Here is a 14,215-nt window from a genome sequence, read left to right on the forward strand (position 1 = left end):
CTGCTGAGGCCAGGACTGCCCAGGAGTCTGCTGGGTTCATGTGTTCAGCCACCGCCTGCTAATGTGCTCGCCTGAGTATCATGCCAGCCTGGGTATCATGCCCCCCAGGTGTCGTGTCTGCCTAGGGACCCCACACAGCCACATTTCAAGGACTCAATAGCCCTATGTTTCCAACACAGAAATACCTTCCCCACAGAACATTCTCTTGGGCAGCTGCTCTGAGTCTGGCCCAGCGTCTGTCCACTGACCTCATCTAACCCAGAGTGTGTCCATTACATTTGCAACTTCAGGTTCGTCACATTGAGGCGAGAGCCTGGTGGAAAAGGGGAAGTGAGAAGTTGAGTGGGGAGCCTCTCTCTCGTTTGAGGATTTGCAGCTGTGATCAATGTCTCCATGAAAGGGCTCTGACTCCACGGAGCCCAGGGAAGGTCCAAGAAGCAGAGCAAAGAGCAGCGTGATGCTGTGTGAGCCAGCAGGGCCTCAAGTGGAGTTGGAGGAATGGATGAGCTCCTCTCTCTAGTAACTTTCTTGCTGTTGTTTGTTTCTCTAAAGATTGGATTGTCAACAGAAGATATGACTCGAGCAGTGAGGATGAAGACCCTCCAGGTAGGAGCATCACTCAGGTTGGACCCAATGGGAGAGGGATCCCGGAGCAGTCGGCTTACACCTGCTGCTTTGTGGACTGAGGAAGGAAGCACGAAATCAGAGAGAAAAAGGAAATATGAAGGCTTGTTTTGTTTTCTCCCATATTTTAACAACATAATAGTAAGAGGCATCATGACTATGGGCTTTAAGTGTAAATATGTTTATAATCATCTTTGCCTTTATAATCTGCTTTTCTGTTGAAGAAAATCATTTCCAGAAGACCAGTTCTTGCTGCCTTTGCCACAGCAAACATCAAGCCTTTGGTCCGACTGGTTAGCACCTCTCGAGAACCGAGCATGGGAGTTATGGGGATGGGTTTCGGCGTGCACTTAGGCCGCAGGCTCTCTGCTGGAACACAGCTCTCTCACATGCAGTTGAACCTGGAAACGACGCTCTCCGTGTGCGTCAGGCGGAGAGAAGCAACCTCCCCCTCTGCGCTCTCAGGCTGGTAGCGGCACCTGCATGTTCTGCCCTCAGCTTCACTCCTGCTTACAGTGCCCTCCCAGGGCTAAAGGATGGAGAGGACTTTTCCTCTGCATTTCCTGCACATGCTCCCAGATCCTTCTGGAGAAGTGGGGGGGAAGCACATCCTGGGGCACATTTCTAGCCTCCACTCCTCACTCACATCCCAAATCCTGGGCTAGGAATAAAACCTGCAGTGGCTTCCGTGTGAGAGAGGCCCGTGTCCAGCTGCCCTGGGCACCCTCCATGGCCGGCGGGAATTGTAGAGGACGGCAGGAAGGGCTGGGGCCCCTCACAGCACTGGTTCTCGGGCTAAGTCCTAGAGACTTTCCATAGACACATAAAAATCAAACAGAACACTACAGTTTGAAGGAAATTCACTGCAATGCTAACTTGGGATATGCTAAGGAATGACAATTATAAGTTACTTACATTTCTTTGTATTTTCCAATTTTGTTAAGAAATAAAGCGAACATAACTTGTACTATACTTTAAAAAGCAGTGTCTTCTGGGACCTTTTCTTGCTGGAATATACTAAAGCCTTACAATTTATGATTTTATTATTAAAGTATAAGGATTTTCTTTTACTTGAAAGGCACAGGCAAAGTTTGATGAAGGTGTTAGAAAGAAAAAGGAGGGGTAGGCCCCATGGCCGAGTGGTTAAGTTCGCGTGCTCTGCTTCGGCAGCCCAGTATTTTGCCAGTTCGGATCCTGTACGCGGACATGGCACTGCTCAGTGGGCCATGTTGATGCGGCATTCCACATGCCACAACTAGAAGGACCCACAACTCAATATACAACTATATACTGGGGGGATTTTGTGGGAAAAAAGCAGGGGGAAAAAAAGAAGATTGGCAACAGTTGTTAGCTCAGGTGCCAATCTTTAAAAAAAATTTTTTTAAAAGAAAAAGGATTTTTAGGGGCAAAGGGGTGAGCTCTAGGTCTCACCCATTTTCACTGTGCAGGTCTCAGGACGGGTCCTACTGAGTGTGGGTGGGGGGCCGGGGTCCCCACGCCCACCCTGGTGGTCAGACCTTCTGCTCCTCACAGAGCCCAGCGGGAGGGACTCAGTTTTTATCCCTGAGTTACTCACAACATTTTTCCCAGGTGGAGACTTGCACAGAGGAACTGGCCTGCCTTCCCCTGGGACAGCGGGAAAGCTGTCCTTGCCCACTATTCTAGACTTTAAGAGTCTCCTGTGTTGGATGGACCTTGTGTTGCAACATCTCGCTTAGCTGGGTCCAAATTCCCACCTCCTGTCCCCGAATGTGCTTCAGGAACCCAAGGAAGCATGGAGCTATCCTGCTCTGCCCCCAGGCTCTGCTCAAGGTCAGGCCAGCAGCGCCTGAGGGGTTAATGCTCCACACTCAGCCCCCAGGGCCCGGTGTCTCCCTGGATTGACTGACAGCGACTCTTTAAATTATGTAAGAGGATATCGTGCGTCTCCATGTTCCTATGTGACCGTGAAATACAGGTTCTTCACTGTGGGAAACAGGACTCTCAAATCTCTTCTTAAATAATATCTGATTGTTACAATTTTTGCATTTGAAAGTCCTTAGAATTCTGAAATTCTAGCGAATATCTGTGGACCTGAAGGAAAACTGAGTTCACTCTATCCGTGGGGCAAGGTCATGATTGAGAAATGAGGATCAATAAATGACTAAAAAACCCTAGCTTTCAGTCGACCATCTGTGCAGGGAGAGAACCACAGTGGGGTGCAGCAATGTGTGCAGAAAGTCAGAGAGAGAAGGAGTGGTGAGAACACTGAACTCGAGAACAGCGCTGGCCTTTAGACAACAGCATTCCGTGTCGACAGCACCCACGGGGTCAGTGTGAACCGTGATAAGCAGGTGCAGTGGACTCTTAGGAAAAAGCTCCGTGATCTAATGCTGGTGAAAAGTAATCGAACCTGAAGAGGGGGTCGTGGGCACCTCAATTTGTAGCCAAATCAGGCAGGAGTTGTGGGTAATGTGGGGACCCACTGCTGTGCCTGGCATCTGAAGTGGGATGGAAGCAGTCTTGTGGGACAGGGCTCTTAACCTGTGGGCTCCGACGCTGTCTCCGGGTAGACAGTGTCAGAATCGAGTTAAACCGTAGGACGCCCAGCTGGTGTCACAGAGAATTGCTTCGTGGGGGGAAAAACCTCCTACATTTGTTGACTAGAAGTGTCAGCAGTGAAGCGTCCGCTGTGAGGAGTAAAGGAGACACACGGTGGAGAAACGCAGGAGGGGGAAAGACTGAGTTTCTCCAACACAAATTGCATTTTCAGAAATGTCGCATTCGAGTATTCATAAATCTCAAGAACATTGCCCGTGGCCAATAATTATACATTTTTTTCTTGGCTTTTAGACAAAATCAGACATGTACATTTAATTTCGTAATATTACTCGATATATATTTGTAAAAAAATTTGTAAACTACACAATGGTAGGGAAAACTCTCGTTTTAATTTGTGATGCTTTCTGAAGACCCAGAATCTTCAGCTTTATTAATATTCACCCTTAACTAGTACCTGATATAAATACCCACTCATTTTGGCTCAACAACTTAGAATATGTGGGTTCAGGCTGATGGACACATGACCTATCGGCTGGAATCGTGTGGAATCAAGGGAACTGAGATGGGAGTTGGCCGTGCTCTATGCCCATCCTTGGAGATAGATTCTTCACTTCTTATTGCCGTTGTGATTTACCACACAGTGAAATATAAAAATGTAGGTGTATCAAAAATCACGAAGCTTATTTTAAATATTTTTGAGATTGATAATATAGGAAGGTCATAATGCAAGTTCACAAATTGTACATATTTTTAAAGTCCTTATTAATGAACCTTCAGTGAAATTTGGATATTTTTCAAATATAAATAGCTCAAATGGGTTTTAGTTTTTGAGTGACTGCTGCAGACATAATTAACCAGGTTTGATTAACAAAGAAAGAATAAAAGCGCTGCAGGCCATCTCACAGCTGCCCGCTAGGTGGCGCCATGTCACAGGATCCGAAGTGCCCCCTCCTCCCGGTCCTGACGCGGGCCTCCGCCTCCATCCTGCTTCCCGAGGTGCGGACCGGAAGGCGAGGACCCGTCTCTCCTGCGCCTGCTCAGTTCACTAAACATTTCTGTCTCTTGACAACTAGGGATATGCTGACTGCCTGCTCCTCACAAGATTATTACAAATCATAGCAGTTTAAATTCACAGGTAATTGTTCAGTGTTGTTCTTCTGGAAACCTTTAACCCTGAATGTGACAAAACTCCACTATGCCCAACGCCCAGATCAGTGTTCCTTCCTGTAGGAACCTTTCCTTTCTCCCCAAACCAGTTCTTCATGCTGCTCTCCAGGACCGTTTATAAACATCTCTGACAGACTCTGTAACCACTTTTGTTGAGATTGGTGTGGTCTTAAATCTTCTTTAATGAGACAAGCTTAGTAGAGAGCTGAGTCTGTGGCCTTGATTTTGGACATGAAATACAAAGAATACCCAGCAAAAAGACAACAAAGAATTACTATTGCATTGTCATATAATTTAGTTTAATAATTTTAAATCAGTCTGATTTCCTGTATATTTTCTCCAGACTTTCATCTTCCCTACGCTGGCCTGCTTCTCGAGTCATCATCTAAATCAATAATATATTTGTAGGGAACAAACTTGATTGTACAACATACAAACAATAAAACAGGAAATTTATCCGAGTTGTGATAGAATATTGAGAAGGGAAAATATTAAGATTATATATTGATGAAAATAGTAGAATAATAAGAAGTTTTCACATTTTGAGGTATATGGGGCAGCCATTCTGGTTTAACCCTGATTTGCCCTAAAACTTGTTTTCCCCGGAGCAGCCTGACTTACGGCGCCCTGAACGCGCACAGTCCATCTGCTTCAAACGTCTTCCCAAAGCGAGGGGCGCCCTCTTCAAAGGCGGGATGAATGCCCCCCTCTCTCTGACGCCAACACCAGGACTTCTTTGAAGATAAGCTTTTCTTCCCAGGAAACCAAGGTCAAGTTGACCTGCTGTGCACGTGCTAAACTGCAGCACATCATCTGCTTGTGACTTTGAGGAAGAAAATTGTGTTCCTGTCATGCTTGATGTATGTTCTTTGTTCCGAAACAATATATAATGCTGCAAGCCACGCTTCTCTGGAGTGCTCCCTTCCTGGTGGAGACTGCCCTTCCGGGCTCGTCCTCAGCTTGGCTCAGATAAACATCACCTGATCGTTCTAATCTATAGATGGTTATTGATTATTTGCGTTGACAATATAAATTATTTGGGATTTCCTATCTCAGACGTAAAGACCACAATTCTCATTATTCTTGTGTATTTTCAGACTTGAGATGAGCAAAAGAAGGCAAATACAAAACACAGAAAATGCCCACATTGAGAAATTGTAGTTACACTTGACTCTGACGTACATCCTTCCAATAGACTCTAAATGCTTGGGGTTCGAACTTTGTCAGCCACCAACAGATTCAAAATCCTCTGTGAGGATTAACAAGGTCAAAAAATTGAGTGAAACAGCGGGTCAGTAGTAATTTTTATATGACTATGAATTTCAGTATTTCATAAAACACACAGGATACGATGTATTGCAACATTAGATGTCTTGTTTCTGTTACACTCTCAGGCAAACATTTTAAAAAAGGCTGGTCTCTGGGGACTTGGGCACCATCCCCCTTCTGGCTTCCCCCTGGGATCTGTGGATCCCTGAGCTCTGGAAAGGCGCCCATCCTCCAGAACTGGGGGCTGGCAGAGTTAGCCCAGACTGCTGTGGGCAGGGGTCGGGGTGCAGGGTCAGAGCCGGGGGCAGGAATGGGGTGTTGAATGCTGGGCCGACCCCCCCAGACCTCGCGGTGAGCGAGGCCACCCCTGCCTCCCTCTCCCAGGAGCAGACCACCAGGAGTCTGGGGGCAGCAGAGAGGGCAGATGGGCAGGGAACCGCAGTGGGGCTGCAGGGCACGCTGGGGTCAGCACCGACAGCTGGAGGGAGGGACGAGTGGCCGCCTCTGGTGGGGACAACAAGTGGCTGTGGAGGGCGGTGCCCGGGATGGGGCGGCGGGTAGGCTGGTGGGCGGGTGGCGCTCACCGAGAACCGGCAGCACGTTCTGGGGGCGCCCGGGGCGCCGAACAGAACGCCGGCCCAGCAGCGGTGCCAGCCCCGATCCCGCCCGGCTCCCGCCCAGATCCCGCCCCGCCCCGAGGACACGTGCGCCCAGGCCCCGCCCCTACGGCCGGCCCCGCCCCTCGCTCCCCCTCCTCTGTGGTTCCTGCCGAGCCGGCTGCGGCGACAACCCGAGACCCCGAGCTGCGGCGCCACGTGAGTCCGCGGCGGGCCCGGGCCGGGGTGGGTGAGCTGCCGGGGACGGGCCGGGGGCGGCGGACGCTAGGGGCAGTGCGGGGTCGGAAGGTGCGGGCGCCTTCATCGAGGAGCCCCATTAGCCACCCACCGCGTCCCCACCCGGGTCCCCGCCGCCCTCGGCCTTGGTGGGGCCGGCAGGCCGCGGACCGTTAGCTGGCTTGGGGTCCCCACCCTTAGGCCCCGGGGTTCCAGGCAAGCTGCTTCGGGGGTGGGGTCGGTTCTGCCCAGAGGAGGCTCGCGGGGCCCGTGATGAGGGGTGGTCTGGGGCTGGCTCTGCAGCAGGGGGCGTCATGATCCTAGAGGATGCTGCCACCCTGAATCAATCGAGGAGGCTCTAAAGTTCTCCAGAACCAACTAGAACCCCTGGTGCCCCTCTAGGGATGCGAATGGCACAGGTGGTGGTTGGGTAACGTGAGGCCTCAGGATGGGAGACGCCCCCTCCAGCGCTGCAGTCCCCCTTAGTGGGTGGAACCCCGATGCTGCACGCTTGGAAAGGCTCCCTGCCCTCAGGGTCTCCAGTCCCCCAACCTGTGCCCCGCCAGCCAGAGGAGGGTGTCCCCTGGACCCTGCTTCTGTCTGCACTGCTCCCCTTAAATTCCCTGGGGAGGAAATAAAAAGCAAACAAATTCTCGCGGAGGAGAAACTTTGAGTCTAATTAGCGTTTAGGCTTCTCATTGAGAAATCCTTTATTCTATTCTTCCGGGCCAGCGTGGATGGAGGGAGAGAAGGCGCCGAGGGTTTGGGCAGGTGGGATTCAGGGAGAGCAGTGAGCAGGGGAGGGGATGCCCCCACCCCTCGCCCTGCACAGGTTGTTGGCTTCCCCTCTCAGACCAGCAAGGGGGGGGGGCGGATTTAACCATCTGACTCAGACCCCCTGGAGGGGAGACAGGCTGTGCCTCTCCTGATGCTCCCGGACCCCCGCACTATTGCTGGGTTCCCGAGGCCTGGACCCTGACTGCTGGTCTGTGTCACCCGCTCTCCCACCCCAGGCGTGCCCTCTTCTGTGCAGGTGCTGGCTCGGCCCTGGCCCTCAGGCTCCTGCGCGCATGGCCCTGCCGGCCCTCTGCTGCCCGTCTGGGCCTGGCTGACCCCCTCTCTGTGCAGTGGCTCAAGTGGACTTAATGGCCAGGTTCCCGGTTGGGATCATGGCCTTTCCCCAGTTGCTGGTCTGTGCTGAGGTGACTGACTCCTGCCCCAGGTGAAATGTCTGCCCTGCTGCTGGCCACATGCCCTGCCCACCGCCTGACCCCACTCTGGGCCTCAGCACTCACCCAGAAGCAGAGTAGAAATGCACAGTATCCGCTCCAGACAGCAGGGCAGCCAGGGCTCCATGGGGCCCAAGAAGTCTTGGTTTACAATCCAGACCTGTGACTGCCTTTGGGCAGACTCACGCGCCGTAACTGCTCTTATCGCACTTGTCACACACAGACACAGGCCTAGTTCTGGATTGTGTGGTGGCACAGCAGGATGACTCACTGTAGCTTTAAGAACACTTTCTCAGACTCACACACTCACACAGAGGCACACAGGCCTTTGTGCTCCCGCAGGTGGCACCCGAGGCCCCAGTTGGGTGCGGGTGGAAGAGAGGTCCCTCGATCACTGGAGGTCACACCCATGGATGATGGAGGGTGAGCGTGTACCCTGCCTGTGTGCGCTGGTGTGCCCAAAGTACACGATGGACACACAGATCCTGTGCTCAGACGTCTACACCAGGGACACCGTGGGTGTGCCGTGTGTCTCCTGGGTGCTCATCGCTCTCTCTCCCCAGCAGTCTGGCCTCCACTCTGCCTTCAGGGGTGCTTCATATAGTTCTTCCTGGCACCTCCCGGGATGTGACTCTGGGCCCCGTGGCCATCATGTCCCTCCTGGTCTCCTTCTACACCTTCCGTGACCCGCCCTGTGCTGTGCTGCTGGCCTTCCTGTGGGGCTGCATGCAGTTGGCCATGGGGCTCCTGGGCTTGGGTGAGACTCTTTTCCTGCTGTGGTGGGGGCTGCAGCCTGAGGATGCCCCTGCCTTCAGCATTTCCTCCTTTGCATTCTAAGGGCTGTCTCTGTGTGTATGTGTGAGGTAGGGGGGTGGGGAGCGGTGCCCTCAGCCCTCAGCCCTACCCCATTCTGCTTAGAGGCCAGGACACTTGGAGAAGTGCCCAGGACCTCAGACTCTAGCCTCCCTTTCCTGCTCTCCACACCAGCTCAAATGGCATATCACCCACCAGCCCTTAACCCCAATGCCACCCACACCCCGTCTCCCAGCCCATGTCCACCCCTGTCCTCTGGGACCGGGCAGAGCTGGGACCAACTTGGTATTTCCTCTTGGCTGGCCAGGATTCCTGCTGGACGTCATCTCCTGCCCTGTCAGTCATTAAAGGTTTCACCTCTACTGCTACTGTCACCATTGGCTTCGGGCAGATCCAGGTAGGCTCGCTAGTTGACACGAGGACACCTGCTGGGTAGAGGACCAAGGCCGGGTCCTGACATGTGCAGGCCAGTCAATGTCCTGCTGTTCCAGAGCTCGAAGCACACGGTGCTCGCATGGGTCCCCATGAATAAAACGACCCCTCGGGGAGGTGTTGGAGGTCAGATTCTACAACGGGTCATTTAGGGGACCGGTAATGACAGCCCCTGCTCTTTGCGGCGTTTTCCCCCAGTGTGCTTGGTTCCCTCAGAGTGGTTCTGTTCCGCTGCCTCTACTGCACATTCAGCTGGCAGCCTTCACAGGTCATGAGCATCCTGCCAAAATTTCCACCAGCAAATGATTCCCCCACGTTCACTTAGCTAGATGATTTCATTTTTGTGTTTTTTCCGATTCCCGTTGAATGTGTTTCAATGCCATGCTTCTTTATGTTTCTATTTAAACCTCAATAAAAAGCACTAGATCTCAATCATCCGTCATCCAAGGCCATCACTGATTCTCCTTTCCCTGCCTTTGACATTCCTGGGGGGCAGGAGCTGTTGTGCCCCCGACCGTGGCTGCCCAGCGCTGTGCTTGCTATGAAGTAGGTCAGAGCTCAGGTGGGTGTGCAGAAAAGACTCGAGCCGCATTGTACTAATGAAGTTGTGGGGCTCTGGTGGCAGACTCAGGGCCACCCCCCTGCCTCGTGACTTGCTGTCCCCACCCAGGTCTTTCCAAGGCCTGGTTCCCACGGCCAAGCTCTGCTCCAGGCTGGCCCGCGACGGTCTTCCTTGATGGCGGGCAGGGGGCAGATCAAGGACAGGAGGAGACGTGTGTGTGAGAATCAAGTTCTGACACGTCTTCCCTCTCTCTCTGTGCTGGGGCTGAATCCACACTCTCCCTGTGCTTATTTCTCACCACACCCCCGGGAGGCAGCTTTACCATCGTCTCCATTTAGAGAGGAGGAAATGCCTTAGAAAGGTGGGGTGAGTGCTATTTCTATATTATGTGCACACACATGTCAGGGGAATCTTGGCAAATGCGGTTTCACGGGATGGTCTGTCCTCTATTCTGGAACAACATCCTTCCTTTTTAGGGTCAAGACTGTTCCTTGATAGGATCATAATGTGGGTAGAGGCAGCTTCTTTATGCATTTGTACTTGGTGACCCTACACCCCCAAAGTCATTGAACCTTGACTAGGTCAGGACAGCCATCTGAGAGCCCCTAGGCTGGGGTGGGTGGGGGTCCTCCTGACCTGCCAGGACAGAAGGGGAGGCGGAGGTTGGAGGTGTCTCCAGGCTAAGCAGCCGAGACTTCTGTGGCACCAGCACCTCAGGCCCCTTGGCCCTGGTGGGTGGCGTGAGCCCAGGGCAGTGTATTGTGGTCGGTGATGGTTGTGTGAACTGAAGGGGACAAAGATTGGCATCAAGGACAGGGGCACAGCTTTGTGACAAATCAGAATGTCTCTGTGTTTGTGTTTGATCGCTCGTGGAAGGTACTTTAAAGCCTGTTGGATTTTAATAGACACGCCCTGCAACATCACTGCAAAGTACTGAATTCTCATGATCCTTCGTCACTCTGCCTGCTGGTCGTGCCGACCCACATTTATGTCTGTTATCTTATATAGAGTTAGGATTAGATTCAGGGTCAACAAAGAGCCTTTTTTTTTTTTTTTTTTTAAAGATTTTATTTTTTCCTTTTTCTCCCCACAGCCCCCCAGTACATAGTTGTATATTCTTTGTTGTGGGTCCTTCTAGTTGTGGCATGTGGGACGCTGCCTCAGCGTGGTTTGATGAGCAGTGTCATGTCCGCGCCCAGGATTCGAACCAACGAAACACTGGGCCGCGTGCAGCGGAGCGCGCGAACTTAACCGCTCGGCCACGGGGCCAGCCCCTCAACAAAGAGCCTTTTAAGAACACTCTTGGATTCTTTTCAGTTGTATCCTGAAGGCATCTGTCACTTCTGGAATCCACTCCAACCACGAGGAGGAGAGTCCCTCCAACGCCTATGATATGAAATCGTCAGAAAATTTTAGTTTTAAAACTGGGAATCTGGAAGGTTCAGTTCTTCATGATTGCACAGTATTTATTTCTTAATATTTTGTTTTTTCACAAACTGATGCTTTTGAAAGAGATATTGTTATTGGGCTGTTTGACTTCTGAGGCCATCTTTAGGGGTGGAGCAGTAATAAATGTGGGTCCACTTTCACATTCAGGTGCAGATCCGTGTGACCCAAACTCTCACACTTCTTTCCATTTGATGACATCTCTGTGTTCCCTTCCCCCTGAGTGATGATGATTCTTTCCTGACACTTGGGAATATGTTTTTTTTAAAACTTAGGTTCCTTTTAAAAAAAATTAAAACATGGAAATCCTCATGAATATTTCAGCATGCCCTGGTACCTTGAACGTTAACTAATAGAATTCCTCTGGGTTTCGTTGCCCTAGTTCGGGTCCTTTCAAGTGAGTGAACAAGATTCCATGCTCCCTTCTGGGGGTTACTTTCTAAGTTGACGATGCACAGCGCAGTCTTTTATTCATCGTAACAGCTTTAGTAAGATATGGTTCACAAACAATACACGTCACGCTTGAAGGTGTGCAATTCAGCATTTTTTAGTACATTCACAGAATTGTGCAACATCACAAAATTGACTCTGGAAGCTTTCCCTCATCCCTCCCAAAGGAACACCTTCCCCATTAGGAGAGAGTCCCATTTCCCCTAACCCCTCAGGCCTAGACAAACAAATTCACTTTCTATTTCAATGGATTGGCCCATTTTGAACATTTCATATAAACAGAATCATAGAATGTGTGACCTTCTGTGTCTGGCTTCTTTCACTCAGCCCAGTGGTTTCAGGGTCGATCCATGTTGTGGCGTGTGTCAGCCCTTCATTGCTTTGATTGCTGAATAATATCCCATTGTGTGGCTGTAGCAGTGTATTTCTCCATTCCTCAGTTGACGGCCATTTGGGTTGTGTCCACTTTTCGGCTGTTATGACTATTGCTGCTGTGAACATACCTGTACAAGTTTTTGCATGGACATCTGCTTTCATTTCTTTTGGTGTGTACCTGGGAGTGGAATTTTGGGTCCTATGGTAACTCTCTGTTTCACTATTTGGGTACCTGGAAGAATTTTTTCCAAAGTGCCTGCACCATTTTACATTCCTCCCAGCAGTGTGTGAGGGTTGCACTTTCTCCACATCCTCACCAACACTTACTGTCTTTCTGATTCTAGCCATCCCATGGGTGTGAAATGATATGTCACTGTGGTTTTGAGTGGTATTTCCCTGATGGCTAATGATGCTGGACATCTTTTCATGTGTTTACTGGCTATTTGTATATCTTCCTGGGAGTAATATCTGCTCAGCTCATTGGCCCACTTTTAAATTGGGTTATTTGTCTTTTTATAACTGAGTTGCCACAGTCCTTTATATATTCTAGGTATGTTTCTTATCAGGTATAGAGTTACAAATTTTTCTCTATGTTGTGGATTGTCTTTTCACATTCTTAATGGTGTCCTTTGAATCCCAAAAGTTTTGCATTTTGGTGATGTCTAATTTATGCACAATAGAGTCTTACTAGTTGAAAATGATTTAAACATTAAATCATATTCTCATCAATATCTTGGTTATATAAGTTAACAGCCAGCTGTGAAAGGGTCAGGGAAAGATTCGAATTAGTTCATTTCAAGATTTGCTACAGATCCGGCAGAACTCATCAGGAAAGATATCAAATATCAAATATTTCTTTATAATCTGTTTAGTGTTCATGGGATCAGTATTTATAGCCCCTCTCTCATTTCTGATATTAGTAATTTGTGTTTCTCTCTTTTTTTCTCAGTCAGCCTGGCTAGAGGTTTACCCATTTTTTAAATCTTTTTTAAGAACTGGTTTTGCTTTTATCAGTTTCTCTATTGATTTCCCATTTTCAGTGTCATTAATTTCTGCTGTAGTTTTTATTATTTCCTTTCTTCTGTTTACTTTAGGATTCCTTTGTTCTTCTTTCTCTAGCTTGTTGTTTCAGCTCTTTCTTTTTCTCTAATCTGTGCATTCACTGCTGTAAATTTCCCTCTGGGTCCTGCTTTCACTGCATTCCACACTCTTTGATAAGTTTTATATTCATTTTCATTTAGTGAAAAATATTTGCAATTTCTCTTGAGACCCCTTTTTTTGATCCATGTGTTGTTTAATCTACAAATATTTTGGAATTTTCCAGCTATCTTTCCATTTTTGTTTCAAATTTTAAAGTCCTTTTTGGTCTGAGAACTTACTGTATATGATTTCTTTTGTTTTAAATTTGTTGCAGTGTGATTTTTTCTTACCTGGAACGTGTCCTATCTGGCGAATGTTTCATGTGAGCTTTTGAAGCCTGGGCATTCTGCTTTTGCTGGGTGCAGTGTTTGATAAATGTTTATCAGATCCAGTTGATGGATGACACCGTTCAGTTTATCCTTCCTCATGTCCCACCTCCCGCGTCCATCAGTTACTGACAGAGCAGTGCTTACTGCTGTCGGGATGGATTTGTCCATTTCTGGGTCCATCCACTGTGACAGTGGATTTGTCTCTCTCTCCTTGCAGTTTTATCGGTTTTTCCGCACATACTTTGATGTTCTGTTGTTAGAGGCATGTATGTTAAGGACTGTTACGTCTTCTTGTAGAATTGACCCCTTTAACATATGGAATGCCTCTCTTTGTCCCTGAGAATTTTCCTTGTTCTGATATCTGATTTCTGAAATTAATACACCTCCTCTGGAATTCTTTGGATGTGTGTTAGCCTGACTTATCTTGTTCTGTCTGTTTACTTCTAACCTAGCTGTGTCTTTATAATTAAAGTGGGTTTCTTGTGGACAGCATGTAGTTTGTTCTTATTTTCTTAATGTCAGCTGATGAAATCTGTCTCTTACTGGCAGTATTTAGACCATTCCTATTTAAAGTGATTATTGATATAGTTGGATTAATATCCACCATATTTACCATATTTGTAACTGTCTCTCTCTGTTGCTTCTGATCTTTCCTTTTTTTTTTTTTTTGAGGAAGATTAGCCCTGAGCTAGCATCTGCTGCCAATCCTCCTCTTTTTGCTGAGGAAGACTGGCCCTGAGCTAACATCCGTTCCCATCTTCCTCTACTTTACACGTGGGATGCCTGTCACAGCATGGCTTGCCAAGCGGTGCCACGTCTGCACCCGGGATCCGAACCAGCGAACCCCGAAGCAGAACGTTCGAATTTAAGCGCTGCGCCACCAGCCAGCCACTGATGTTTTTTTTTTTGTCTTGTACTTTTTAAATTATTTTTTGCCTTCTCTGCTTTTAATTCAGCATTTTATATGATTCCATTTTTTCTTTTCTTTCAGCATATCAATTATAC

This window comes from Equus caballus, chromosome 8 (assembly GCF_041296265.1).
Source record: "Equus caballus isolate H_3958 breed thoroughbred chromosome 8, TB-T2T, whole genome shotgun sequence".
Taxonomy (NCBI): domain Eukaryota; kingdom Metazoa; phylum Chordata; class Mammalia; order Perissodactyla; family Equidae; genus Equus; species Equus caballus.